This window comes from Ursus arctos, unplaced genomic scaffold (assembly GCF_023065955.2).
Source record: "Ursus arctos isolate Adak ecotype North America unplaced genomic scaffold, UrsArc2.0 scaffold_16, whole genome shotgun sequence".
In the NCBI taxonomy this organism is placed as follows: domain Eukaryota; kingdom Metazoa; phylum Chordata; class Mammalia; order Carnivora; family Ursidae; genus Ursus; species Ursus arctos.
The window spans coordinates 35,944,372-35,967,012 of NW_026622830.1; the positions used below are offsets into that span (position 1 = coordinate 35,944,372).

At 39.3% G+C, this 22,641-nt stretch overlaps 1 long non-coding RNA gene across 1 annotated transcript in view; it reads right to left on the reverse strand.

Annotated features, from left to right (window-relative positions):
• Positions 1-22,641, reverse strand: part of LOC125283115 (uncharacterized) — a 441,679-nt gene that overhangs the window by 251,734 nt on the left and 167,304 nt on the right. The window contains exon 2 of the long non-coding RNA XR_008959403.1: positions 9,368-9,504. This is a non-coding gene — a long non-coding RNA (uncharacterized LOC125283115). The remainder of the gene's footprint in view (positions 1-9,367; positions 9,505-22,641) is intronic.

Here is a 22,641-nt window from a genome sequence, read left to right on the forward strand (position 1 = left end):
CCTGCTCTATTCCAGTGAGCCCTTAAAGAAGGTCAGAGAGATTCAAACCATGATAAGGCTACAGAACAAGGAACCGCTGGCAGCCACTGGAGCTGAGAGAAGCCCCCAGCCAACAGCCAATAAGAAAGTGGGGACCTCAAGTCCACAACTGCAAAGAGCTGAATTCTACCAACCACACAAGCTTGAAAGAGAACACTGAGCTCTAGAAGAGAACAAACACAACCAGGCCAACACCTTGAGTCCAACCTTATGATGCCTTGAGCAGAGAATTCAGCTAGACCAAGCACAGATTTCTGACCTACAGAAACTATGAGATAATATGTGGGTGTTATTTTAAGCCGTGTAATCTGTGTTCATTTGTTCTACGGCAATGGAAAACTAACACAGGTTGTTTGCACAATTGTTCTATAATAGGCAATGCTGCTCTGAACACTTTTGTACATTTTCCCTGGCCCACATGTGCAAGAGTTTAAGGCACATACCTAGGAATAGAATAGAATTACAGTTACATGATATGCACATTACCAGATAATGTTAAATTATTTTCCGACATAATTTCAATTCATACTTCCACTAGCAATCAAAAGAGTTTTCTTTGCTTCATATCCTTCGCCAAACATGGTATTGGCAGGATTTAAGTTTTTGCCGGACTAATGACTGTGAAATGATATTTAACTGTAGTTTTTAATTTGCAGTTCTCTGAATTATTAATGACAAAGAGCAACTTTCAATGTTTATATGCCATTTGTATTTCTTCGCCTGTGCAATGCTTTTTCAGGGGACTTTTTCTTACTGATTCACAGTAATGGTCAATCATTTCCCCACTAATCTACTGAGCCAGTTTGAACCATATCAGCTCTCCAGATTCCTGAGTCTTCTTTTGGATCTCTGTCCAATGCGTATGGTAGATATTTATCTATTCCTATGACAATACCAGACTATATTATATATATAATACCTACCTATGGTGCAAATTGTATTTATGACTATTTGGGGCCCTTTCATCTTTTATATTCATTTTAGAATGAGCTTATCACATTTCACTTAAAAAATGATATTATTTCTATTATACTGAATCCATAAATCAATTTGAAAAAAATGGCATCTATTAGATAGTGAGTTTTTCTATTCATTAAAATAGCATGTTTATATTTAGTCCTTCTGTGCTGTCACTAAAATTTTACAAGTATATACATAGGATCTTCTATACCTTTTGTGAAATGTTCACCCTATGTCTTTTTTTTTTTTTTTAAAGTCTCTTCAACAAATTGTGTTGGGAAAATTGAACAGCCACATGCAGAAGAATGAAACTGGACCATTTCCTTACAGCACACACAAAAATAGACTCAAAATGGATGAAAGACCTAAATATGAGAAGGAATCCATCAAAATCCTGGAGAAGAACACAGGCAGCAACCTCTTCAACTTCGGCTGCAGTGCCTTCTTGCTAGATACGTCTCCAAAGGCGAGGGAAACAAAACCAAAAATGAACTATTGGGACTTCATCAAGAGAAAAAGCTTTTGCACAGCAAAGGAAACAGTCGATAAAACCAAAAGACGAACAATAGAATGGGAGAAGATATTTGCAAATGGCATATCAGATAAAGGGCTAATATCCAAAATCTACAAAGAACTTATCAAGCTCAACACCCAAGGAACAAATAATCCAATCAGGAAATGGGCAGAAGACATGAACAGACATTTCTCCAAAGAAGACATCCAAATGGCCAACAGACACATGAAAAAGTGCTCAACATCACTCAGCATCAGGGAAATACAAATCAAAATCACAATGAGATACCACCTCACACCAGTCAGAATGGCTAAAATTAACAAGTCAGAAAACAAGAGATGTTGGTGAGGGTGCGGAGAAAGGGGAACCCTCCTACACTGTTGGTACAAATGTAGGCTGGTGTAGACAGTCTGGAAAACCGTATGGAGGTTCCTCAAAAAGTTGAAAATAGAGCTACCCTTCAACCCAGCAATTGCATTAGTGGGTATTTACCCCAGAGATACAAATGTAGTGATCTGACGGGGTCCCCTGCACCCCAATGTTTATAGTAGCAATGTCCAGCCCAGATGTCCATTGGCAGATGAATGGATAAATAAGATGTGTATATATAGTGGAATATTATGCAGCCATCAAAAAATGAAATCTTGCCATTTGCAACGATGTGGATGGAACTAGAGGGTATTATGCTAAGTGAAATAAGTCAATCAGAGAAAGACAATTATCGTATGATCTCACTGATGTGGAATTTAAGAAACAAAATAGAGGATCATAGGGGAAGAGAGGAAAAAATAAAACAAGATGAAACCAGAGAGGGTGACAAACCATGAGAGACTCCTAATCACAGGAAACAAACTGAGGGTTGCTGGAAGGGAAAGCGGTAGAGGGATGGGGTAACTGGGCGATGGACATTAAGGAGGGCACGTGATGTAATAAGCACTGGGTATTATATAAGACTGATGAATCACAGCCCTGTACCTCTGAAACCAATAATATATGTTAATTAACTGAATTTAAATAAAAAATGTTAAAAAAAAGAAATGTTGACCCTATGTACCAAACATATATATACCAAATATACAGATATATGTATATATAGCTATTGCACATGGCATGTTTTTAAATTATATTTTTCTAGGGTGCTGGGTAGCTCAGTTGCTTAAGTATCTGCCTTCAGCTTAGGTCATGATGCCAGGGTCCTGAGATTGAGTCCTGCAAGAGGCTCCTTGCTCAGCTGGGAGTCTGCTTCTCCCTCTTCCTCTGCCCCTCCCCCTAGCTTGTTCTCTCTCTCTCTCTCTCTCTCTCTCTCAAATAAATACATAAAATCTTAAAGAAAAAAAAAAGAAAGAAGGTTTGGCACTACTGATGTACTATGGTACATTTGGTTTCTTTTTAGAATTCCTAGACTTTATTACTTACCTCCTTCTATTTTTTAGATTAGTTTTATTTTTGTTTGTTGTTTGTTTTTTGTTTTTCGTTTTTCTTAAGGTGAAATCTTAGCTCATTAATTTTCAGCCTTCCTTCCTTTCTGGCATAAGCCTTTGGGGCTATTGTTTTTCCTCTATTCGTGTCACACAAATTTTAATGAGTAGTTTTATAATTATTTAATACTAATAAATTGTTAAGTAAACACAAAGTCCTTTGCTTCTTCTCTTGGTTTGTAACAAACATGTGAACACACAAAATAGGATGATTTTGTCTTTTTAAAGCTGTGCTTTACTTCTCTTCCAAGACTCTACCTTCCATATTAGACTAATGGTGAGTCTCAAAGTCCCCAGTTCACTGAAGAAATGTCTGATTGGTCTTTTGGTCACACAAGCAATGATTTGTCTTTTTCACATATTCCTTTCTAAGCTTAGTGATCATTTGAACTTCAGTAAATACACTTCACAGCTATAAATTATGGAACTAAGAAAGTCCTGATCTTACCTTGACCATTCCATCTCACTTTATTATACTAATGTGATATATAATAATGTAATATACAATATATCCTTATGGTAGTATCAGTATGCTTTCATCTAGCTTTGATCTAAAAGTCTTTGGTTTCTGTCTCCACACACATTAGAAAAACATTTATTTTATTCCTGGACTTTTAATTAAAGAAAATAATGTCTTTTCGACCAAGTGGAAATGACCATCGCTATAGGAAACAACAGACCCCTCCCTTTTTGCTATGTCTGCGTGACAGAGCTTTAACGAGCTGCGTGGACATCAAAGGCTGTACAGAAAGTCTCATAATGCCTTTTAAATCCTTTATCTTTCTTTTTCAAACCTGCAATGTGTAAGTATTCATTATATGCAACTTGCATTCAAATTTCTGCTGTTCAAGCAGAAAAAAACATCTTTCATCAATTTTAAATTCTTTACATATTCCCTAATCCTCCACATGTAGGTTAGAGTGAGCAGCCATTTAGCAGACCGAAATAATTCCTCCTGATATCTGTATTTAGGCAAACTATTTTGACTGCAAGTAACAAAAACACAATTGTACAAAAATAAACATAAAAAGGGAATTTATTAGTAAGAATCAGGGGTTTTTGTGGACTCTGTGACTTGTTAGGTCTGAGAAAGGTCTAGAACTACAAGTCTGAAACTACCTATAGGCTGTTAGAACCCAAGTATCACTGTAAATCCCCATTATAAATTCTCAAGAGAGAAGAAACTCTATTGAGCATAGCTTGGGGCAGATGCCTGTTGGTTGTCTAATCAATGACAGAGATAGGGAAAGGACAGAGTATGAAAAGGAGTTTCTAGATCAATTGCTTCATGTAGGGTCAGCAATTTTTGGAGGAAAAAAAAAAGATAGCTATTTCATAAAAAGGAAAATTTAACCTGCATTCAACTTAAACTTAAAATTCTTGAGAATTTCTGCCAGAATTTGGAGGGGAAAAAAGTCAAGCTAAAAATTATTGAAGAGAATATAATGTAATTTTATAACGGCAAATGAAGAATAAAGATGTAAATAATCAACCTTTCTTTAAAAAAGAAAGAAAAAGAGCACGCTACAAAGAGTTGATATCAAATCAAGTTAATTAAACAGCATGAGGAAATATTCTGTGATGAATAAAGATCTGACCTGGGAAATAATTAAAAATATGATTCTAACACGTACTCATGAAAACCTAAATATAAAGAAATAACTTATGACTATCTAAGCACTCAATAGAAATAATACAAGGGTGGAGGGTGAGGATATTTAAAGAAGAAAACTAGGCTGACCTTTGATTTGTTTTATGAAATTTAGATGCCAGACCACTCTGAGAAACAGCTAAATGTTTTGAGTAGAAAATTTGAGATTCTCATAATTTAAAATAAACATTGGCATAAACAAAGTTTTCTATCATGTGTATAAATCAAACAAAGATAGTCTCCTCCCAGAGTCCATAGTCTGGGAAACAAACTGAGGGCTTCAGAGGGGAGGGGGTGGGGGACTGGGATAGGCCGGTGATGGGTATTAAGGAGGGCACGTATTGCATGGAGCACTGGGTGTTATATGCAAATAATGAATCATGGAACACTACATCAAAAACTAAGGATGTACTGTATGGTGACTAACATAACATAATAAAAAATTATTTAAAAAAAATAGATAGTCTCCTCCCTTCCTACTGGAAAAAAGTGTTCTGTCAACTGAGAGAACTTATTTCCTTAGCCTGCAAAGGCCCTAGTCCTCTCCTTACCTGACAACTCCTTCCCTTCCCTTTTCTTTTCTTTTCTTTTTTTCTTTTTTTTTTCTTTTCTTTTTTTTTTTTTTTTTTTTGCTAATCATCCTTTAGAATCAGCTCAATGATATAGTTCCTTTCCTGGACCTTCAAAGTAAAGCATGTTGTGAAGGTACTGTCTTTTTCACAGAAAAAAATCATTTTCTTTCATAACATATTTCAGAATTATATATTTCTGTTTATTAAATATCAGTCTTCCATATCAAATTAAAAGATTCATAAATACAGGCACAATTTCTATTTTGTTGACCACTGCCTATACAGTAAACAGCAGTGTCTCGTTGAGCATACCCAATAAATCCGGTGGGAAGGGAAGAGAAGGAAGAGAAGAGAGTTGCACACTTTAATGAATTGGTGGGGAGTAGGCAGCTGAGGCAAAAGGAAAGACAGTAGAGTGTTAGTCAACTCAGGCTGCTACAACAAAATACCCGGAAATGAGGTGGCTTATAAACAACATCAGTTCCTTTCTCACCGTTCTGAAGGCTGAAAGTCTGAGACCAAGATGCCAGTGGGGTCGGGTTCCAGTGAGAACCCTCTTCCAGGCTGCGGATTGTAGACTTCTTGTATCCTTACATGATGGAGAGCAGAGAGCAGTGGAAGCAAGCTTTCTGGTGACTCTTACAAAGGAGCTAATCCTATTCAAAAGGGCTCTACCTTCATGTCCTGGTCTAATCCTACTTCCCAAGGCCCCACCTCCTAATACCATCATATCGTGGGGTAGAGCTTTAACATGACTTTTGAGGGGACACAAACATTCAGTCCCTAATAGGTAGACTGCTGGGCACAGTATCTGAGGAGTCCCAAGAGATCTCTTTCACAATGAATGAATCAGAAGTGAATGAGTGAAGAGAAGGCCTCATTCAAGTCTCAGTATGAGTTTTCAGTAGTTACAGATGGCTCTGCAGAGTGGAGGGAGAGATGGATGAAGGAGTTTGTAAAAACATAAGGAGAGAATGGAAAAATATGAAACAAGAATATCTTTCTCTGATCCCCAATGAAAATGTTCCCCTTTTAGATTTTTATTAAATAAGTAGAAATTAGGTGTGTCCCAAAGAGATGGTTTTAGTTCACAACATATCTCTAAGTAGGGTGTTCTTTCCAAAGAGTTGACAATGAAAGCTATTTTTTCTCTGAAAAAAAAAAAAATGTTCTTCATATTATGTCTATTCCATTTAGCTTCAGCCTTAGAAGGAAAACTATTTTCAGCAAACAATAGCATCCTGAAGTAGTAAACTCTCTCCAGCTCCCTTTGTAACAGGGGAGCTTTCACCACCTAAGTGACCATTTCTGGGCTTTGCTTTTTAAACCACTGCGGTTCCTCTGGACACTAAGGGCTCCATAATTTGTTGAGGTGACGGGAGAGCATGTCTGTGCTTATGTCACAGGATATTGACACTAGGGGATTGATAGTCCACACCAGGCAGTTCAAATAACATTAGGCTAAGTTCCAAGGCACAAGTGGCGTTCCACGACTAGGAGATCCGTAGGTGTTCTGCTGATAATTGTTGATGGAAGTTCCAATATCCACAGTGAGAGAGGAGAAACTACTATGGCTCTTCTACCTTGGAAACATACAGCCTTAGCACAAAATGGTGGCTTGGTTTAGCTCTCAGTGCTTAACATTAGCAAGGCATGGCTCTCACCTAGTGCTGATTCCAAGTGTTCCTTGTGGTTCCCTAGGGTCAGTACTCTTACACCACACCTCCTGACCCATCCAATGTTCCTCTAGCTTGGCTTTTCCTTTTGTTTCTTCAGAACAATTCCAAGGCACCTGGGGGGCTCAGTCTGTTAAGCATCTGCCTTTGGCTCAGTTCATGATCCCAGGGTCCTGGGATCAAGCCTCACATTGGGATCCCCGCTCAGCAGGGAGCCTACTTCTCCCTCTCCCTCTTCTGCTCCCACTGCTTGTACTCTCTCTCTCTGTGTCAAATAAATAAAAAAATAAATAAAATCTAAAAACAAAAAACAATTCCAGCATATCATGAACATAAATTCAGCATCTACAATTCCCATTAAAATGTTTAATATTTCAGTACGTTTGTTTTTTTAATCCATAAATATGTGTAGAATGTGAAACCAAGAAAAACAGAACAAGGAAAACACACGTCAGAAGTCACACTATCAATCAGTGAGTAAACAATTACATATATTTGATGTTATATATTTTGTTTTGTAAGTCATTTATATGCATTCTTATTTTGTCTGCTTAATTCATCCATTTTTGATAGTTTTATTAAAGTCTCCAGTGTTTCTTTGTTTGTTAATTTATCATTGTGATTCTGCAAGTTTTACTGTTAATAGCTTGAAGGTTGTATTGTTGAGTGCCTACAAACTCATGAGCACCATAACTTCCCATTGGCTTGTTCTTTTTGCATGATTATATGGTATCTTAGTAATGTTGTCTTAAATTATATTTTGCCAGACATTACTTCTTCTCACACTGCTTGTTTTACTTAGCATTTATTTTGTTTTTTCATGGCTTTGTTTAGAATCCTTCCACGTGGTGTTGTTTAAGGTGTATTTTTTTTTTTGTCTTACTTAGCAGCCTATTTCAAATTCAATTTTACAAACTGTGACTTTTAGTAGGAAAGTTTAATCAATTTACATTTTCTGTAAGCCTAGTAGGGTATATTTGTACTACCTTATTTTTGGTTTGAGATAACCATGCTTTTTCTTTCTTGCTGTTATTCTTTCTCTGCCTTCTGCTGGTTTGGTGAAATGTTGTATTTTCCCTTTTTTATTTGCTTTGCAATACATTGTTTTGCTGATCTGTTTGTTTTGGTTTCACAGTTGCTTCACCTGGCCCTCTAGGGTCCGAATCTGAAGCTAGGTTCCATCACCACCAGTCATGTTGGGAACGGGGCAGATCCGGGCTCAGAGAAGTGGCCCAGTTGCCACAGCTTCTGAGCATGCAGATGTGTCCATGTCTCCACCTTTCTTAGGCTCCAGCTTACTAGCAACTCTATCCCTAAGAAGAGGTTGGCAGAAGAATTACACTTTCCTATCATAAGTGGGGGTGTCATCTCCTGCGGAACACTTTTAGTCCTCTTGACTTGAAAGTAACCAAAAGCCCTTTTTTTTTTTAAGATTTTATTTATTTATTTGACAGAGATAGAGACAGCCAGCGAGAGAGGGAACACAAGCAGGGGGAGTGGGAGAGGAAGGAGCAGGCTCCTAGCGGAGGAGCCTGATGTGGGGCTCGATCCCAGAACGCCGGGATCACGCCCTGAGCCGAAGGCAGACGCTTAACCGCTGTGCCACCCAGGCGCCCCACCAAAAGCCCTTCTAACTTCTACCTACTTCGCATTCAAAATGCAATGAGGCCTTACCTTCTGTTCTGCTCACCATTTTGTTTTTCTGTTCTGGTTCTTGACTATGGAAATGCTTGCCTTTTATTGAGTCAGGCCATGTCTTTTTATGTATATATTTTTTCCCCTTTGCTGTGTGATCGGAGCAAAGATGCCATCCTGACCCAAAGATTCTCTATTCTCTTTCTAATTCTATGATTATGGCCTAAACATTGCTCTGTCTCTCTCAAGCCATCTCTTTTGATTCTCAAAAGGCTGTTTTGGAAGTCAGAAAGCTGAACATTGACTGTTTCCTCTTTGTATTTTCTCCCTAATGATCTACTTATCCTCAAGGCAATGTGGATGAGAAGGGGAAAGGTCATGATGAAAAGGAAATGACAAAAAGTAAAAGCTCAAAAATTACTATTTTGAGATTTTTTTTTATATATTTCCTTAATGAGGTGTATGCTTCAAAGCCTGGCTTAAGTCACTCATATGTGCATGGAATTAAACATAGACCACTCTAGAAACAACTGCTGAGACTGAATTAATGTGGCTTATTGACTTCTTCCAGTATTTTCTATTCCCTCTGGTGTGCCAGCTATGGAAACTTGAGAAAACTAAGGAGAATACAGCATTCCTCAGGCTCTGTTGCCTCTGAGGAGTGAAGAGCAGGGAGGAAGGCAGTTGTCACAATGGGAAGAGGAAGAGATAGAAGTGGATCTACCCCATGGGGACTTTGAACACAGGACTAGTTCTCAGGTTTTGTAGGGGTTGGATAAAGAGATGACAGCTGAGTAGTAAGACAGGGAACCCTCCAATAGGTGGTATTTTAAAATACATACCTGCAGAGCTGCTCACTCTGCTCACATCCAAGATTTGGTCACTTCCCGTTCTCTTCTGGCTGACTTTGTGAAACATCCTCCCCTTCTAGGACATGCCAAATGCTCAGGTGAGCCAGATTCCATGTGGACTTTGATGCCTGTGAAATGAGATACACACAATATGGTACCCACGGCTGATCTGAGTACGTTAATAACAGTAACTATGCACTTAACCAAAAAAATTCTTCTGAATATGTATTTTTTACAGCAAGTACACTGGAAATAGGGATAACAAAAACTTGAAGCAAAGCATGGATGGGCTTTAATGTGTCAGTTGGCTAGCCTATACTCCCCATTCATTCAAACACTAAAGATATTGCCACGAAGGTATATTAGAGATGTTACTAACATCTACAACTGGTAGACTTTAAGTACAGATTATCCTCAGAAATCTGGGCAAGTCTCTCTCACAATCAGTTGAAGGACTTTAAAAGGAGAATTGACGTTTTCCTGATGAAGAAGAAATTCTGCCTATGCTTTGTAGTTTTAGATTGTGCCCAAGAATGCTGGCTTCTCTTCCTGATGGCCCTTTCTATAGATTCCAGAGTTGTCTAGTCAGCCCTCATAACTGCAAAAGCCAATTCCTTACAATGAATCTCTCGATCTCTAAGTACGTGTGTTTCTGTGTGTGTATGTGTATATATGTATGAACTTGTGTGTGTGTGTGTGTGTGTGTGTATGTGTGTGTGTGTGTGTTTATCCTACCAGTTCCATTTCTCTTGTGGAACTCTTACTGATACAGATTTTTATACTAGAAGTGTTTTGAGAGGAACAGAATCTTAAGAATGAGTTTTCTGAATTGATCCTGAGTTTTCTGGAATGAGTTCTCTAGTTCGATTAGATTCCAAGGCACCAACGAATATTTCCAGTGGTAAAGGGGTACTGATAATCCATATGTGGTAATTTAGCTAGACAAAATATCACCATCGGATATTCTTTACCAAACACCTATAAAAGGTAAGGTAAGGTTCTACATAACCGTGTATTTGATGCTGTATAACATTTTAGTTGAACTAAAGAATATGATGGGATAGGTTGATTGCTTCTACTTGCGTTGCAGAAAGTAAGGAAGTGCTCAAGCTCTGCATAAATGATTTGAAAGTTTCTATGTCTGCCCTGAAAGGAACCTTTATCTCCTGTAGGTGCAAGGCTGAGACTTCTAAAACCCACTCCTAGATCCTCATCCTAAGAGTGGCTGAATTACAACGCAAACTGAATTCTCAACTTTCTGGATATCCTCTGTTAAGGTGAGGTTATTAATTCAGATGGAAAGGGATCCTGAAAATTGGATGGGAAGATCACAGTGAAGCTGGGTGCATTGAACCCCTAAATTCTGCTGAATCTTCTTTCTCAGTATAAGCCATTCTATTTCTGTCTGAGGAGGTTAAATTTGCTTTCTCCGAAGAAGCCATAATGGCCTCTCCTGAGGTAGTTGCCTTGAAAGACACTTGATTACCCTCAGGAGCTACTCCCCCCATTCCTTTTTGCTTATAGACCTATAACCACACTGAATTCCCAAAAGGCCTCAGCGGATGAGATGCAAAGTATGATCTGTGATAAAGTATACTCCGCACTGAAACAACAGGATGGTTTTTCCAATTTATACAGATAGAAATTTGGGAATAGATATTAAGGGTGCAGGATAATGATGTAAAGAATATAGGGGCGCCTGGGTGGCTCAGTCAGCTAAGCCTCTGCCTTTGGCTCGGGTCATGATCCCAGGGTCCTGGGATCGAGCCCCACATCGTGCTTCCTGCTCATTGAGGAGCCTGCTTCTCTCTCTGCCTGCCACTCCCCCTGATTGTGCTCTCTCTCTCTCTCTGTCAAAGGAATAAATAAAAAATCTAAAAAAAAAAAAAAGGAATATAAAATTGGATTTGACCAGATTTACTGATATGGGTCCACTAAGCCAAGATTCTGTGTTTCATGTTGCAGCTCAAGGGGTTAGAAAAGCCTACCGGTTGGTCAGCTTGCTGAAACATAGGCCAAACGGTAATCTACGCCAAATAAAGTGGAGTACTGCCTTTTTATACCACAGAGGAAGGTGTCCAAAGTCTTCGGGAGATTAAAATGTAAAATGGATTTATCATTTAAGACCTGCTCACCCACTCTGGGAGAGTCCTTTCACCAAGACTTCGAGAAACAAATTCGTGAGGGGAACCCCAGCATCTCTGAAGAGCTCTGTGGTTGCTCTTCTCTGTAGGTCGGAAATTATAGTGGGAGCTGCTACCTGCTACTGACCTCTGATCCCTAAATTCTGTGGGGATAATTAGATCCCAGAGTGGGAGAGTCCAAGTGGGTGTGGTTACCATGGATAACCCACTAAAGACAAGGTGGGTGTGGTTACCATGGATGATGGAGAGTGAAAATCAAAGCAGTAATCAGAGTAATCTGATTGTCAGATACCTATGGTGTTGGCTAATTGATCATGGACTGTAACTACAAGTAAAAAAAGAACATGTGTAGAAAACAGGAGATCCCTTGGGAAGTCTCTTAATGCTACCATGCCCTGTGATGAAAGTCAATTGGAAAATTACAACAATCCATATAAGGCAGGACTGCTAATGGCCCAGACCCATCAGGAATAAAGGTTCACCCCACCAGGCAAAGAACCATGACTAGCTGAGGTACATGCTGAGAGCAAAGGGATTATAGAATCAGTAGTGGAGGGGCGCCTGGGTGGCTCAGTCAGTTAGGCGTATGCCTTCAGCTCAGGTCATGATCTCAGGGTTCTGGGATTGAGTCCCACATCGGGCTCCTTGTTCAACAGAAGTCTGCTTCTCCCTCTGTCTGCTGCTTCCCCTGCTTGTGCTCTCCTGTGCTCTCTCTCTTTGACAAATAAATAAAATCCTTTAAAAAAATAAAATAAAAGAATGGGTAGCAGAAGAAGGCAGTTATAAATATTAGCTATGTAGCTAAAACCATGTGGCCAATTGCAGAAATTAATACTTCAGTGTTGTAATATGTCTTCCTCATTCTGTTATGTCTATGCTTGGGTGTATGCATAGCGAATATTTTTGTTTTCTTCTCTCTCATTCCCTTACCATATAACATAAGATGTAGTAATAATAGTTAACTTTATATCATTGTATTTAACTTACAGAATATCAAGGAGAAGTTTTAACATCACCCAAGGACTGTGTATTCTCTTCGATGAAAAGGAAGAAAGGAAGGAAGACAGGCAGTCAGGTAAGATGAAAGGAAATATTTAATTTCCATGAAGATGTTCATCTAATACTTAGTAGTGGTAGAAGAGATCCTCACAAATTCGAAAATGCTAAGACATCAATTACTCATCCTAATGTTTAAGAGTATGCTTCCATGTGAAACTAATAATTTCGAAGGGGAAGAAGCAGGAAACAGTGGAGACATGTATCAGATTAATTTAAAGTGCTTTTTCCCTTTTTTTTTCTTTATTATTTAACATAAACACCCCCATGACTCCTGGAATAGTCGTATAAGGTCCTCCTCCCCACCAGTAATTGCCTAATGAACCACAGAACTCTATCCTCCTAGACCTCTTAGAAGAAAATGTAGGGTTGAGAATCCCTAACCTAGAGCATGTAACTCATGTCCTGCAACATGAATTCAGAATGCTGGGGTACTTCTGGGGCCGGAGAGGACCAAGCATGAACCTGAGAAGGTTGGCTTCCACGTTGGAGAAAATCCAGAAGTTCTGCGAGGATTTTCACCATACTCAGTCTCTAGATACGAGGTTCTCTTCTCTTGTGCTAGACCCCATATAAAACTGCTACTGTGGAACAAAAGAGATCTCCAGGCCTACTCTGTTCAAAATCCATATCCTGATGGCTGGAGGAGCCAAAGCTAGAAGCAGTAGCTTCCGGCTTAAACTCTAGGCTCTTGTCACTGTAAGTTACAACTCTTCTAGCAACGCTGCCACTTGCAGTAGCTAATGGCACTCAGGACCTCTTTCTGAATTTGAGTTTTCTCACCTATAAAAAGGTGACTGGGAACAGGGAGATGAAGTGCAAAAGCATTATTATGTGGAGGCTCTATCATTGGCTAAAGAAAAGCCTGCTGGGTTATTAATTTCCATTTACTTTACGTAGGAGTAGATTGGTTGGAGATGGAGAGTAGGAGTATGTGTACATTCCTTTATCTGACGCTAGGGGGCAGCAGCTTCTTGGGTAAAGCAAGGTCAATAAGAAATAACACTGCTTATAGGGTATACTGTCATCCTCCATCTCTTAAACCCTGAGTTAAGGAGACAGGTCCATCAAAATGGGCTTTACAAAAGAAACATAAAAGCTTCAAAAATCATGCCCCAATTCTCAAGAAACTATGGCTCTCAGGAGATTCTCAGAACATGAAAATCATTGGTGCAATGACAATATTTCTCCTGGAGGGTTTTCCTTAGATTTTCCTGGATGGGTTTTTGGTGAGAGCAGATTTATTTTTAACAAGTGCACACACACTGCATCCTCTTGCTTGATGACAAGGACTTTTTATTTTTTTATTTTTTTATACTTTTTTTATTTTTCCAGAATGTGCTTAGGAAGCCCCAAAGCCCCCCGTGTGGCTTTGCCCAGTATTTGTAGCAGGAGCCTTTGAAATTCTTGCAGCTAGGAAGTTGAGGTTTCTGAAGGAATGAATATGCAGGGCACACATAATCTACAATTTATTAGCCTGCTTCACTGGTCATTATTGAGATTTGATTGTAATGCTTAGTGGCATTAACATCCTCTCCACAGCTCCCTAACAACATTTATGGTCAGTAATAATATTAGTTCAGTCTTTGAGCTATGCTCTGCAGAATCAATCTGCTGGGCTCACCTTGCCTCATTACTCCTAACAGGACTCCCATAGTCATGTCACACTCTAGTGACACGCCAGACAGAACGACAGCTTTTAAATATTTTCTCTGACATACTTCATTTGAAATGCTAGCCTTTCTATTAGTGCTATGCTCCAGGAAGTGACAGATGATAGAAGAGTTGCTTCTCTGGGTGAACATGGTAAGAGTAAGATGTCACAACAGTACTAAGGAGCCCCTTTAAAGTCGTCTCCTCAGCACAGGTGGACACATGGAGCACCGTGCACCCATTCCCCAGCTTTTGCATACCTTGCTACTGATAGCTGCCTCCTGCCACTGTGGACACTGTCGCTGCCCAGACCCTGCCCCACAGAGGAGCCCATCTAATGACCAACGGGTACAGAAGAACAAAAGGCCAGCTCCTTTGCCTTGAGGCTGGACGAGCTCTGAGGTGTCACTCATGCTCCAGAGTCCTTCGAAGGCTTCAGCTGCAGCTGGGGTTTCACTTGGGATCAAATCCGTGCCGGCTCCCTCCCTTTCCCTTTCCTGCTTTCATGCTTACTGGCCTCTCCAGGGAGCCCTTCCTTGATAAATCACTTTCCCAGGAATTTTTGGCTCAACGTCCGCTTCTGGGAGAACCCGAACTCAGATGCATTAGGCAGGCTCTTGGCTCTCCAGCTGTGTGTAAGCCTTGCGGCTGGCCATTCTACTTCTGAATTTGCTCCACTACAGCAAGATCGCCTAGAAGCCCAAATTGTGTATCCTCCCAAACCTCTCCACTTCCACTCCAAGCCCAGGGTCCTCCAACAGCTTAGGTCTTCTGTCCAAAACAGCCTAAAGGAATCAACTTTTTTTTTTTTTCTTACTACTGTCTTTTAGGTACGTACTTCTCAAGTACATATTAGTGGAACTATTTTATTTATTCATTTACTTACTTATTTTTGATAGATTTTTAAATTGAGATATAATTGACATAGAACATTATATTAGTTTCAGGTATATAACATGATTCAGTATTTCTATACATTGCAAAATAATCACCACAATAAGCCTAGTGAGCATCTGTCATCATATGGTTACAAATTCTTTTCTTGTGATGAGAATTTTTAAGATCTAGTCTCTGAGCTGCTTTTAAATATATGATATGGTATTATTGACTATAGTCACTGTGCTGTACATTACATCCCGAGGACTTATTTATCCTTATTTTAATTTTTTAACTACTTTTTTAATATGAGTGTCATTGACACGCAATGTTCCATTAGTTTCAGGTGTACAATATAGAGATTCAGCAAGTTTAAATATTATGCTGTGCTCACTACAAATGCAGCCACCATCTGTCACCATTCAATGCTGTTACAATACCATTGACTATATTCCTTATGCTGTGTCTTTTATCCCTGTAACTTATTCATTTCATAACAGGAAGCCTATATCTCCCATTCCCTTTCCCCAAAAAACTACTAGAAGTAACAAATGCATTCAGTAGGGCGGCAGGATACAAAATTAATACCAGAAATTGGTAGCATTTCTATATACTAATAACGAAGTAGCAGGAAGAGAAATTAAGAAAACAATCCCGGGGCACCTGGGTGGCTCAGTCATTAAGCGTCTGCCTTCAGCTCAGGGCATGATCCCGGCGTTCTAGGATCGAGCCTCGCATCAGGCTTCTCCGCTGGGAGCCTGCTTCTCCCTCTCCCACTCGGCCTGCTTGTGTTCTCTCTCTCCTGCTGTCTCTCTCTGTCAAATTAAAAAAAAAAAAAAAAAATCCCATCTACAATTGTACCAAAAAGAATACAGTACCTAGGAATAAACTTAACCAAAGAGTTGAAAGACCTGTACTCTGAAAACTACAAAACACTGATGAAAGAAATTGAAAATGACAGAAACAAATGGAAAGATATTCCATGCAAGGAGTGTAAGAATTAATATTGTTAAAATGTCCACATTATGCAAAGCAATCTGCAGAGTCAGTGCAATCCCTATAAAAATGCCAACCGCATCTCTCACAAAACCAGAACAGATAATACTAAAGTTTCTATGGAATCACAAAAGACCCAAAGTAGCTGAAAAACTCTTGAGAAAGAAAAACAAAGCTGGAAGTATTATAATTCCATATCTCAAGATATACTACAAAGCTGTAGTGACCAAAAGAGTGTGGTACTGGAACAATAGATCAGTGGAACAGAATAGAGAGCCCAGAAATAAACCCACAATTATATGGTCAATTAATCTATGACAAAGGAGGCAAGAATATACAATGGGACGGTCTCTTCATTAAATGGTGCTGGGAAAACTACGTGTAAAAGAATGAAACTGGACCACTTTCTAACACTCTCCACAAAAAAAGTAGACCTATTTTATAACTTAGGAAACTGTAAGTTCAGAAAGTTTATACAAATTAAATAAATTCCCACACCCGAAAGATGCAAGGTCATTAAGGCAAGCTTTTCACTCCAAGTCCAGTGAATTTTTTACATGTGTTGCTATAGTGGCCCCACTGGCACCTAGGACACGATGATACCCGCTGAATAGAAGTAATGCCCATCTGGGGGCGCCTGGATGGCGCAGTCGTTAAAGCGTCTGCCTTCGGCTCAGGGCGTGATCCCGGCTTTCCGGATCGAGTCCCATATCGGGCTCCTCTGCTAGGAGACTGCTTCTTCCTCTCCCACTCCCCCTGCTGTGTTCCCTCTCTCGCTGGCTGTCTCTCTTGTCACATAAATAAATAAAATCTTAAACAAAAAAAGAAGTAATGCCCATCTAAGCCACATCGTGATCTTGTCTGCAACAGGACAGAGATGAGGCCAGTCTGTAGGCACAACAATGACTAAACATCTCCTCTTCTAACATGAGTGACTCCGTTTCTTTACCAATGACAACCCTAGCCTCACGTTGGCCTTCCTACCTTCTAGACAAAATTTACCCTAATTTCTTGACAGCATCTAATCTAGTAGCATCTCCTGCTTCCTTAATTTCTCCTTAGATATTCATCCAAAGCCCAAATCCTCTCAGAAGCCCTCCCTCCCAACCCCCCTTACTATAATGCTCCTAGGCTTTCTTTAAATTCTATTCTCCTTTGCTGCAGCAACCTAAATAAACCAGCCTTGGTTTACCTTAGGTATGTTCCTTATGGTATCTTTATCTAGATTCTATCACCTGTCAGGTTATTTTTTAAAATAATTTCTTCTAAGAATAATTGTGCCATTGCCTAGCACCATGTCTCATGAAACATTAGGCTCGATTAATTGTAAAAAGCACGTGCACCAATAAAAAGAAGAAAACACTCTGCCAATCAAAGTATGACATAATGCCTTCACGATAGCCCTGTGCAAAACGTGAACCATGCACATCGACTTCTTGGAGCTTTGGTTTGTGGTTTTGGTTTTGGTTTGTTTTCATGTATTCCAAGGGATACGAACATTTCTCATGACTTCAGTTGCATTGGTTGGCATGAGATAGGTTTTACTGGTGTCTCAGTAACAAAATTTTGCTACTTTACTTGTATCTTCCCTTTTTAATACCCATAAAGCAGCTGGCTTGACTTTGCCAGAAAACATGGAATTTTGTCCATTCCACTCCCATCAAGTATTTGCCTCATTAATATCGAATTTATACCCCAAAGCTCCATTATGCATTTCTGCCTTCAAATATTTCAAGGTCAAGTCATTGAAGACAATTGAATAGAATACAGTACCAATATGATACATTAAGTAAGCGAAATGATGGCCAAGTTTTCCCAGGTATAGGCAATGCTGCTAGGTACCAACTTTCACCTGACCCACAGGGATTGTCAAAAGCAAGATCCATCATGATTTGGGCAATATTAGAATGTGGAAAACATGCATCTTAGCATTGATGGAATATACGAATGTAGCTGCCATTAGTTTTTATTTTGAATAGAATTTTCCATCATACTACTCTATAATTAAGTATAAAATAGAACAAAGACCTTTTATAAAAAGGCGTAGAAGCAAATAGGAATGGGGTTAACTGTTCTTTCAACTAAAGGAATCGCGTGAAGGCACCTAGTGTTCTGTGTTTTAGAAAAAGAGAAAACATTTACATCTATAGAGACAAAGTATTTAACACTGCTTTTTCGATGCATATTCAATTATGTTGTTTGAAAAAAAAAGTGAACTTCAAATAAATGTCAGTATGTGTTCCATGTACATAGAGAGGTGAGAAAGGGAGATGCCTGGGTTAGATGGAAGAGTATGTCCCTTGACTCCACCCCATGCCACCAGTCAACCACTTTCCAATCTCATCCCAACCCTACTGACCCCAATACTGGGTGACATTGTACCCAACACTGGATGACTTACCCATCCTTCTAAGTGGTCAAACCTTAGCATATATGGTAGGTGTTATTGGTGCCCTACCCAAAACTTCTTTATTGGGCTGTTTTACCCATTCCTCAGCTGCTGCGTGTACTGGCTATTAATGGCTCAGGGCAGTCCTCTACTTTAATTGACCTTGGACAACTTAAGTCATTTCACCTGCAGGTAGGTAGGTCATTTCCCCTGCCCACATCTCCTTTGAGAGCTTCCCCCCTCAGTAAATCACCTGGACAAGAATCCCCACATCTAGTTCCAGACCCAAGGGAACCTAAGACAAAAATAAACCCAGTCCCAAAGGTCTTTGCATTTTCCTCTTGAGCAGGTTCTTCTCTTTCTCTCTACATGCAGTTGGTTTTGTTCACGGAATCTAAAGCAGGAAGACAAACCTGGCTTTACCTTAGCAAAATTAACTCTGCATCTTCCCCTACTCCTGTCTCATGGGGAGAAGCAACTTCTACTTGCATCCTCCAGCCATCTACCCTGGAGTAAGGAAATAAAGTAATAGCGACTTCTCAGCCACTGCCTAGAGATAACTTCAGAGCTTCCAGAGAAAGTCCTAAGGAAAAGTCACCTTGGAAACCCCGGACTTTCCTGACATCTATCCATCCTTTTAGTAAGTATCATCCTCCTTGTGGTTCTAGAAGGAGGCTCTTTTGAGTCGCATCATCTATCTACTGTTCCATCCCTCGGGCCAGCTGTATTGTGATTATAGACTTAGTTGTACACAGCTCTGTTTTGCCTCCTTCCCTCCTCATGATGCTTATTTTTCCTAACTCCCTTCTTTTTCCACATTCAGCAGTAATATGTTGGTTGCTTCTTCTCTGGGCAGTTCTGAAGACAGAGCCCCCAAAGGATTTGAATCAAAAAGTCTCTGTGTTGGAGAAAAAAAGAAATATCCTTTTGATTAAGAGACCTAAACATTTCTTTGACATAATGTTTACTAAAGTTTAAACTCATTTATCCTCCTTTCTCAATACTTTATTTCCATTAAAAAAAAAAAACACACACACCTTGTTTTCTTTTTGGCAGTTGATTTTAATTATCATTGTATAACAATCATATACGAGACGTTCAGCTCAAACTACTACATATTTAATTCCTCAAGATTTTTCACTCTTTAAATTCCACTTCGTTCCTTCCACATCATCTATGCTGGCATGTTTCTCTTTTTTCTTATGTTCAGTCCCTGATTCATAGTTCTCAAACTCTTAGGAGATTTATATAAAATATAAATATTAAAAAAATATGAGAAGAAATAAATTCCCTGAAACCCACTGTTTGGGGGGTTCTTTTGGATCCAACTAGCTTCTCTTCTTGATTTTTATAAAGGGCAGGGATTTGGGTAAGATTTTAAAGTCCTAAATAAGCAGAAGGGCACCCAGCTGGTCAATCATGATGAAATAATTGACTTTGGACCCAGATCAGTTCAAGTAGGGGATCACAACCTCCCCCTTGCCTCACCCCATGTCTCAAACCATTTGATTCCTTCTGCTTCTCTCATCTTCCCGAAGTATCAGGGAGAGACTAGCTATGGATTTAAATCAGGAGTCAAAGATTTTCTGTAAAGGACCACATGGTAGGAATTTTAGGCTTTGCAAGCCATGTGGTCTCTGTCAACTACTTAACTCAGCACTGTGATGCAAAAGCAGATATGGACAATATATAAACCAATGGATGTGTCTGTGTTCCAATAAAACTTTACTTACAAATTGGCCATAGGCTGGATTTGGCCCTTGGACCACAATTTGCTGACCCCTACCTTAAAAGATGAGGGAATTCTGATATCTAAAGATAAAAATTCTTTGAGCTGCTATAGTCATGGGTGGAGATTTGAGATATGCAGGGACACAGAAATGCAAAAGAAGGGTCCTGGACTTTATCCATTAATTTAACCCTGTTGTGAGTTAAAGGAAAATGTGTAGTAATCTCACCTTCCTATATTTTTCTCTTCTGTGGTCTGTTGGTACCTGATAAAAGAATTTTGTTTTAAAGAAACAAGATGATGCATTCATACTAAGGTGAGAATGATTAAAGAAGCTTGAGCTTGATATATTACCATTCCCAAAGTCATTTGCAACTTAATAAGAGACTAAGCCTACCTAGCACTGAATGGAAGAAAAGGGGCATGGGGAGGACTTCTATCATTAAGAAGCTACATCAGTGAAGGGGAAGGAGACTAGCATTTCTTTGGCACTTACTGGGTGCCAGTTCCTGGGTGCCAATCACATCATTCTTTTATTCATCTCAGTAACCCTGTAAGGTACGAACTATTGTTATTTTCATTTTAACGATGTAGAAACTGAAATTTAGAGTAATTGAGTAACTTGTTCAGGGACAATTAGTTGGTAAGTGGCAAAGCTGAAACTCAGTCCTAACCTTCTCTTTTCCCAAAGCCTGTTCCATACCCTGCTATGGCCATTTCCAGGGACCCCAAAGGGTTCTGGAATCCCAGTCTTGTTGAGATTCTGTTGCAAGTTATGGATACCAGGAAAAAATGTCTTTATGCACTTTTCAATACAATTTCAGAGCATTACACTACTTTGCGTGAAATGCCAAGGGCTTCACAAATCTCTCCGGGTCCTGTTCTCCAGAGATTTATTCCTTCAGAGAGAGTTTCTTTAGAAGCCCAAAATGATGTCATGTACTAGCTGCCTATTGACCCTTAGACCCAGCATATTAATTTTGCGTGGCCCTAAAGATACCAAACCAGCCTTGCGGTTGTGTTGAATGGAGAAAAAGAGGAGGAGAGAGGGGAAATCTTTCCTGGAAATTTGCTTTTTTTTTTTTTTAAGTGTTTTGAATTTATTATACATTTCCATGTGCCAGAAAATGGCCTTAATGTTTCAGAAGCACCATGTCATTTAATACTCAAAACAACTCCGGGAGGTAGATGTATTGTCCCAGCAGTATGCAAAGGTGGATATTATGCCCCATTAGAGAAGCAAAATAACTTACCTTAAGTCACACCCCTAGCAGAGAAAGAACTCAAACCACGATCATTACTCTCCAGGGTATCTGTTCTTAACCATTTACATATCCAAAAACATTTTCCATAGACCTGTACGTGGAACCAGGCAGAGTTCTCTGTGTCCTACATAAAAACAACTGGCAATCTCTGTGATGAATATTTATAATTTAAAGTGCCTGGTATTTGTGCTGTATACATTGTCTCCATTAAAAATGCGAAGGTAAATATTTATAAACAGCTGGTAAGGAAACTAGACTTGTGGGGAGGAATTTTGAACTCAAACTGCTGCTTGGAGGTTTTCTTTTAAAAATGGAAATATGCAGCCTGACTCTAAATAGAAACCTTGCTCCTGTTTCAATTCCTGCCTCTCACCACCCAACTAAGGCTTCTTTAGAATTCAGCACTCGGTTCCCAGGAAAACGACTGCTTTTAAAAAGCTTAGCCACAATGAAATACTACGTACGTCTCACCTGCGACAATAGCTAGAGTAATCAAGATAGTAATAAGAAGGATTGGAAGCATATGGAGAAACTGGAACTCTCGAATGCCTCTCTAGAGAGTGAAAAATGGTACCACTCCTTTGCAAAATTGTTTGATAGTTCCCAACAATGTTAAATTCATTTACCTATCCTACAACTCAGAAATTTCATGTCTAGGTACTTACCCAAGAGAAATGATAGACTATAGCTATCCAAAGAAATGTGTAAGAATATTCATTGCAGTTTTATTTATAAGAGCCACAAATGTCTATCAACCGATTAATATATAAACAAATTGTGGTGTAGTCCCGCAATGGGTTGCTGCTCAGCAAAGGAACACCCTACTAATACTACCGACAACGTACTACTACTTAGATGAACAACGAAAACATTGCTCTGAGCAAACAAAGCCAGACAAAAAAGACTGAATCCTGTATCATTTCATTTATGTGACACTCTAAAAAGTGCAAACTAATCTAACAGTGGGAAAGTAGATCTGTGGTTTCCTATGATGGTGGGAGATTAAAGCAAAAGGCCACAAGGGAATTTGTTGAAGTGACGAATGTATCTGCACCTTGTTCTGAACCTTGATGGGCAGTGGGTACCATGGGTGCACATACTTGTCAAAATTCTTTGATACATATACTTAAACATCTGTGTATGTAAATTACACCTTA